Genomic DNA, 8587 nt, shown 5'->3' with positions numbered 1-8587 from the left:
AACTTTTAAAAGTTTGCTTAAAATTCACATTTCTGTTGGATGGAAACATGGCAATTGTTAAGTGTATCAAGTTGACAATGGAACATTTTTTACTTTGTACTATGCCATTGAAAAGTAAGGAAAATCTGGATTAATGTGACAGAAGTTTGAACACCAGTATTCTCTATAAACCTCTGGTGTGTATTCGCCTGTAGAATCTTCTTTTCAACCTTAATTTTACCTATTCTTTAACAACTTTTTGCATCTATATTAATACAGTGCCAGAAGACAGAAGCCAAGAGTACAGCATGGATTCATGACATGCCAGTCAAATCCTCAATCAAAACAAAAAAAGTTTGAGAGAGGTCTTTTGAAAAATGAGAACTCTTCAGCATACAATTATATCCATTTTCACTTTGCTAAATGTTTTCAGACATCAAAAAATTTATGTCAGTCTTTTCCTGTTTTTTATAAGATTGTAAGCCTGAGAATACATCTGTGAATTAAAAATGGATTGCAGAACTACATTCAGGCAGGAAATGTGGGCTAGGAAGCAATCCAGCAGGTCACTTGTACACGAGAGAGATAAGGAAATAATAATAAGAAAAAATAGGCAGAGGCTAACTTCACTGAACTGAACTGGAAGACAAGTGCATACTTTATTTCTTGTGGTACCTTTTTCCTATATATTATCTAAACCAACCAGCACCTTGTCTGTTGGTGTGTTTTGCTTTTCAGAGACCTTTTAATCTTTTATAACCTCTCAGCTGCAGTGCTAAACATGCAATAAGGCAAAAGAAGAGCACAAAAGCCCAAACTCTTTTATCTGCTTTTTCTAATCTCTCATTAGCCATGGTCTGTGATGAGAGCCAGGGCTTTGCAAAGGGGGGATTATCTATTGAAATATGGCTCCATTTTGGAAAGACTTTATCAGCCAGGCTATTTAAATTTTGATAATGAAGAACACTGTAAATCCCCCAAGTGCATTTATACCGCAGTGTACACACAGCACAACAGGGCGCAGTGGGTCGCAATCATTGTGTAATCATTCAAACAACAGCACATATACAAGTCCCTGAGCCTACAGCAGCCCCACCGCCCCAAGGCAGCCCAGCCCCCAATATACGCTGGGCTTATGATTTGTTCTGGGATCCAAGCAATAAGTAAAGGCTTCCTCATGGCCTTGTAGCCAGATTGAATTGCAAAAAAACAGAAAAAAAAAACAGGTTGCACCTGGTGCAGCAAGAATGGGGAGCAGAAGGCAGCAACACTGTCTATACACACTACCTGATGGGTCCAACCTTATTGAAAATCTGATAATGATATTTGGAGAACCTAATGGTTTTCCTCTGCAGGCGACAATCAGTCTCACTCAATTCCGTTTTACGTCCCCCCATCTCGCCTTCTCTTTTTCATCTTCAGCCTCTGACTTCACAGAAATGTATGATGTACAGCTGCATAGCACACTATTATAACCGGCAGCGCTGCATTACGTTGTCTTTGCATTTTGTTGTGAAGCAGAATTAGTGTTGGCTTTATTGAACACTCAATAAGTGTCACTGCAGGTGAGTCTGTTGTCTTTTTGGCATACTTAATCTAACATGGTTAATATATAGATTCTTTGAAAAGTTTAAAGTCAGGATATGCTTTTTTTTTAAGTATTGCGTCTTGTTAAACTCATCCAATACGAGGTGCATGTTCAGAGCCTCTGTTTAATACAAAGGTGTAATGACCCATTTTTTCCAGCAGAGAACATAAAACTCTCATCTAATGAGCTGCAATCATGCCATACAAACTTCACATGAATTAGAAGGCACATACAAGACATATCCCTATCGAAAAGCTGCTTCAGCAGCATACACAAACAACACATCACTTCGTTGAATGAGCTCAAGGCTTTCCAGTCACACTGGCATTTTCATTGTAACACATTCGCAATAATTAACAGAGCTAAGTTTTTATTGCGATTAATAATAGAGTAGAGGATTGCGTTATTGAGCCACACATTAAATTGCACCCATTAAATTGACTTATCTCAATATACCAACTCATAGCTTTATAAAACAGGACTGCTGAAAGGTCAATGTGATCATTATATAAATTAGCTGAAGAACAATTATGAAATAGTGTAATAGGAGTGTTTTCTAATGAGCGGCATGAGAGTGACATCTCTCTCTCTGTGGAGCTAATCTATCTAATTGTTAAAAGATGAAGATCCACTTCAGAGATCTGGCACAACCCAGATATGTAACTTAACCCACTTCTAAAAATTACTTAGGCTGCATATAGTAATGTCTTTTTTTTGTGTTCATTTTTTATACTGCTCTAGATTTGCATGGCTCTTAAAGTTGAATGTAGAAAACTGATAGTTGTTTTAGGATGTTTGAAAAGGTGCAAATAAAGACAGGTTAAAGTAAAAACAATGATGTTGGTATTTTTCTGTCTACTTTTAGATGTACATAAACTTTCAAGACATCCAGTTCTTATTCTATAGGGTCCAAGTTGTTGATGAACCACTTTCCCAGCCATAGGAATTTTAGATATTCTCTAGGGATCTTAAACAAGGTTTGGTGTGTGCACTCTAAATGATCCAAAATGTATTTTAGGAGGTTAAGGTGAGGGCTCAGTACAGACCAACCAAGCCTCTCCACACCAAACATTTGTCGTCCATCATTTGTCATGATCTCAGCACTGATGCTGGCTTTATTCCTCAAAAGACACACCTGCTCAGCTCCGCCATATTCTCGTTACTACTCATCTGATCCACCTGCACCTATCGTATATAATCAGCCTTCAGACCAAACATTTGTGTGGCAGATTATTTTAAGCCATTCAATAAGATTTATTCCAGTGTTCATTCCTGATTTCCTGACCTGTTTCTGGCTCTCGATTGCTGAGCCTGCCTGGCCTGCCTGCCTATTCTGCCTGACCCTGATCTGTGTGTCTGCCTGCCCTTAAGTGAACCTGAAACTGTTTCTTGAACTCGTCCTGGATTTCCCTCTGGTGCATCATTGGACTTCTGATCACATTCTGATCCTCCTGTTCCTTTTGCCTACTATTATCTTCATGGTTCTGACCCTCTGTCTGTCAATTAATCATCCTAACTCGACTGCAGTTGTTCTCTAGGACTTCTTAACTAGTCACAGCAACATTAGTTCTACTGTCAACAAGCTCCAACCTAACCTTGTGGTTCTTTCTAGACTGAGGACTAAGAGAAGGTGAGTGACCATTACATTCACGATTGATGCACATCGTAAAGCTAACATGGTCACTAATCCATTTCCAGAGGTTCCTGGCTTAGTTGGTGACACTACCGGCAGCAGTTTTGTTTCAATAAACTGTGTTAAGCTTTAACACTGGATGTCTGGTTTGAATTCTGAGTCCATCTGTTATGATCACATCTGCCAATGATACATCATTGGTAGTGATTATATCGACAAATTCTTTGATTTGATGGTGTGACTCAATATAGTGTATATTTTCCATCTTTACTCAGAGGTAAAAGATTTCAATTTTGTTTTAATAAGAATCTAAATCAGCCTTGATCCTACATCAATCAAAGGGTACGCATTACCAAATTTTACTGCCTAAAAAAATGTATTTGGCTTTTTATCTTAAAGTGAATCAGTTGAAGTGATCATTCAACTACCATTTACAAGCTGTGCATTCAGAACTCCTTTCTAACATATTGATTTAGAACCACAATTCTAAATTTGTCTCTGTTGCAGTCTGAAGGGTGTGCTTAAAATGTTAAGCAGTGTTTAGATCTTGCCTGCACCTGGAGTTTTCTGTGAGGAAATATTTTTTCTCTCCAACACCTGCTGAGTTTGTGATTGAAGGAAGGGATGTTGATATCTGATGCAAACACGGATGCAAACTGCTTGCATCTGCAAGATCTGAGAGACTTGTGAACTAGGTAACCAATGTAAAATTCACAAAACGGGTCATTTGCATCACTTTGCAGAATAATAACATACAATATATTTATATACTTTATATACATATATATTATATACTTTATATACATATATATACTGTATTTTAATGACAATATAAAAACTATTTTTATTTTAGCATGTGGAGGATATCACCTCTAAATGTGATTGTGAAATATTGACAGTCCAAAAATCATTTCTATTGACAGCTTGTTGAGCAAAAATGTCAGAATGCTTCATGTTATAGGATCAAAAAAATTCACCAAGGTACTATTGAGAGTGTATACAGCAAACTGGTGTGGAAGACGTTAAATTATGCGTATGTAGTATCTACCATCTCTCTACCATCCTGACAATACCTGGAATAAATAAGTGGGAACAAATAAATAAATAGAATAGAAGGATGGACGGACAGATGCATAGACACATACAGTGCCTTGTAAAAGTATTCGGCCTCCATTTTCATATCACTTGCACAGTGCTCCTTGGGATGTTCACAGCTTGGAAAATCTTTTTGTATCCAAATCTGCCTTTAAACTTCTCAACAGTATCTGGGACCTGTCTGGTGTGTTCCTTTTTCTTGATGATGCTCTCTATGCTTTAAAAGGACCTCTGAGATGAATGCAAAGCAGGTGATTTATATGGAGACTTGATTAAACACAGGTGGATTCCATTTATCATCAGTCATTTAGGTCAACTTTGGATCATTCAGAGAACTTCATTGATCTTCTGGAGAGTTCTCTGCACTGAAAGTAAAGGAGCCGATTAGTTTTTTTATTTGTTAATAAAAGTTTAAAATACCCAATACATTCCGTTCCACTTTATGATTCTGTCCCATCTGTAGATTCTTTACACACAAAAAAAAAAAAAAATTATATCTTTATCTTTAAAGCATGAAATGTGGCAAAAGGTCAAAAGTTCAAAGAATACTTTAGCAAGGCACTGCAGATACATACACAGACAAATAGAAGGGTAGCTTAATGGACAGGCGATGAACAAAAGTGTGACAAATGAGGACCTGTCTATTTGTACTGATAATAATAATAATAATAATAAAAGAAGGGGTCTGAGTAATTAGGAATGTTTAGCATCTATACTATTTGTTTTGTTCTATTCTGTTCTATTTTATTCTATGGCTCATTACATTTTCAACAAACCTTTATAAAAAGATCTCAGGGTTTTTTTGTTATATTATGTACAAGTATACCACAAGAAAAGTGTTGTGCTGTGTCGGCATGGGTACCAATTAATTTACAATAGCTTTGGAGCTTTCCTCAGAAAATCTGAGAAGGCACTAATGTAAGCTTATGAAAATAACACTTTAGAAAACCTTAAAAGAAATGTGATTGTGACATAAATAATGTAAAAAATCCTTTAAGCAACAATTTCTTAAGCATTAAAGGGCAGCATATAAATTCAGAAGTATAATGGAATTTCATAATCACATTAAAACCATTGTTCAGAAATGATTTGAAAAGTCCAGCCTACTGTGTTTGGACATTTAGACTTTGAAATTCTTAGGCCACTAACAAGTCTCAAGGCTTTAGCTGTATGCCTTCTTATAATAATAATAAACTCTCTCCAGGAAGGAATTAGAAGGAACAGTGTGATTAATCAAGAGCTTCACATCTGAATGTAGTGTAGTGCTATGCTGGCTCCAATTGATTGGATACATTTTGGTCTCGATCAACATTAGAAACTTAAAATGAACCTTGTAGTAATGATTTCGTTTCCACAGGCTAGGCTGAAAATAAAGCTGACCACCCCTGTTTGATGGAACATTTGAAATTCAATGGACACCCTTATTTATTTGAGAGAAATTATGCAGAACTACATTTTCCACAAGCAATTTCAGTCTGAGTGGGGTGAATATTAGCAAATAAAATTGTCTTTGCACAGCAGGTCTCTTTTGGGAATCATTGGACAATCCTTTTCTGAAAGATAAATGAATGGCTCCTCTGATACAATATTTCATATTTCACCCACAGCAGCCTTTGCAGTCAAACTGTTCTTTGCAAATGTAATGGGTACAGTTTAGAGAAGCAGAAACCTAAATTACTGTCCTTCAAAAGATATGGGTAGTTTTGTGCTCTGACTTTATGCACTCACCAGCAGACTGTTTTTCGGCTTATCTCCTCAAGCCTTTTTCTTTAGAAATGTAATGTCATGCTGTCAGAGTCCTACATAATCTTCACTATTCTATTCAAATATGAAATTGCCTGCATATGTGTCGCATAGCAATGGCCATTGTTGTTTCTAGATATTTTTGTGGTTACCGTTAATGGGGTCCATGTTTAAAATAGGTCAGATTGAAAACATTAATCTACGCACAGCATCAGAGTAGTAAAACAAAAAGTAGGGCTACAACTAAAACATGCAGACCTGGGAGGTTTTTTATGTTTTCCTTAAGAACCTCTCATGGAAAAAAAAAGGCACAATTTCTAAAAGTGGGACATAAAGGGAAACAGAAAAATGCTGAAAGTTCAAATGCATTGTACTCCCACATGGGCAGTCAAATGCCTTTGAAGTGTGGCACGAAGTTGGGAATAGTTCCAGATGACCAACTATCTCTCTTACAAGCTCCAGCACTCAATAGCCCCATGATTAAAGCCAGACAAGTCTATTGATTGAAAAGGCAGCAGAAAACGTCCTAAACCTCTCTTCTCCCCAGTCTTTGCTCCTCTGTCTATAAGGGTGGTGAAAAACCCTGACCATGTCCAGGCAATTTGGGTGAAGAGGGCCTGTCCTGTTGCACTCAGTGGCTCTGGCCATGCTCTGTTGCCTCATCTCATCAGCTGCGAAAGTATTTGTGCTTGTAGCTCCAGAGAAAGTGGCCACGAGTTAAATTGAGTTACCTGCTCGGAGATGGTTTCATTTTCCACGGATGGCCCCGGAGATCCTTGATGGGACCGCAAACTGCTCATCACCCGATGTGTCCCCGAGTGTCTGTCTGAGGAGAGAGCAGTGACATAGTGGCTCAGGTGGTGTGGACAAGTTTTCTGAGGGATCCATCACAGTTTCTCAAACTGGAGTCCAGACATATAAAATACACATTGAGTTTCCTATCTTTCATCTCTGTGAAAAAGCTTTTTTTTTCTTTCGCTTATGCTATGTGGTTTCTTTTTTCTTTTTTCTTTTTTTTTGCAAAACAACAAATGCTCTCACTTGATATAGGCATTTAGCTTTATGTAACAAAATGCAAACACCATCGATGAGGTAAAGATCATTTGTGGCTTTTTAGTTGATTCAAATTAAATTATTTCTTAAGTTAGAAAATCTTTACCAGCTGTAATTAACAGATTACCCATATTATGTTGAATTTATTAAGAGTTTACAGCACTGCTGTCATGTTCTGCTGTTTTAAGCACCAAAGCAGTAACAGGAAATCAGCAGCTACATGGTGGATGGATATTCTTTAATGAAGCTGTACAGGACAGAAGGAAACATGAGGAATGGCAAGATGATAACAGACAAACTGATGACAAACAAACAGCAATCTAAATCTAAATGGGAAGTGAACTGTGAGCACCAAAACAGGTTAGTGCAATTAACGAAAACACAGAACAGGTGAGCATCATGACAGCAGGTCACAAATTAAGCAAAAAAAAAAAGAGTTGATGTTCTTCTTGCAATTAACAATCTTCTAGCAAATCTTGCTAGATTTCTGACCACTTTACATATCAGAGTTGGAACGGCTCTTGAAAACCAATTGGTTCTAGTTTAAACACAGCAATCCATTTTAAACAGCTCTGAGCTGAATGAACTCAAGAAGTTCATTGCTTGCCGATTTTATCAAATTGTAAACAACCTTTCAATGATTAATTTGTCACCATTGTTTTGCTAAAGGACTTATTCAGCTTAGATTAAAACTCAACTGTTTGTTGTCTATGTACGATGAAGCCAAGTGAATTTATAGAACATCCCCCTCAATTATTCAATTCATTTTGTGGAGCACTACACAAACATTATGTTTAACACAACCATTGGTACAGTGTTCTTAGGTCTTGTAAACGAAAGCTCTTTGTTTACACCTTGAAGCTTTCTCTCCCCTATTCTTTCCTGGGGAGAGATCACTCGGAGCAAACACTTTAAATAACACTTCATAATGTATATGTGTTAAATAACTACGACAACAGATTTCGACAGAAATTGTAATCTGTCTCAGACCAGAGAAATGGCTGGCAGGGATTACCACTGGGCTCGCTTCTTTAGAAAGTCGGCCAAGAATTACTTGTAAAGAAGCATTTTATACACAAAGCCTGCCACGTCATTACATCGTACACATCCTTGTAAAATGAGGAGGCATCACTGGTCCCAGCCATAACACAGCGTTCCAGATAAAGGCCATTCCGAATGCAGAAAGAGCTCGCTGTTAAGAATTAGCCACTCTGTTTGTATGCTCCCATTTTATTCCCAAATACATCATGAAGATAAGTGTTTATCCTGACAGAAGAACTGTCCTAATTAGATAAACTGCTTTAACACGTAGCAGGCAGGTATTATTAGAGTAATACATGAATAATAGAAAATAATCCTAACAGTCTGAAAGCCTCATCTTCACTCTTCCAAACATACCTCATGTCAATCTGACCCAAGTAGCTCATACTCCAACTCATCTGACTTTAAAAGCAGATTTCTAACTGGTCTCTGTTGGCAGCTCCAAATTTTAGGTG

The sequence above is a fragment of the Cyprinodon variegatus genome, unplaced genomic scaffold (genome assembly GCF_000732505.1).
Source record: "Cyprinodon variegatus isolate N-32 unplaced genomic scaffold, C_variegatus-1.0 Scaffold1895, whole genome shotgun sequence".
Lineage (NCBI taxonomy): Eukaryota > Metazoa > Chordata > Actinopteri > Cyprinodontiformes > Cyprinodontidae > Cyprinodon > Cyprinodon variegatus.
This window is presented reverse-complemented; position numbering follows the sequence as displayed.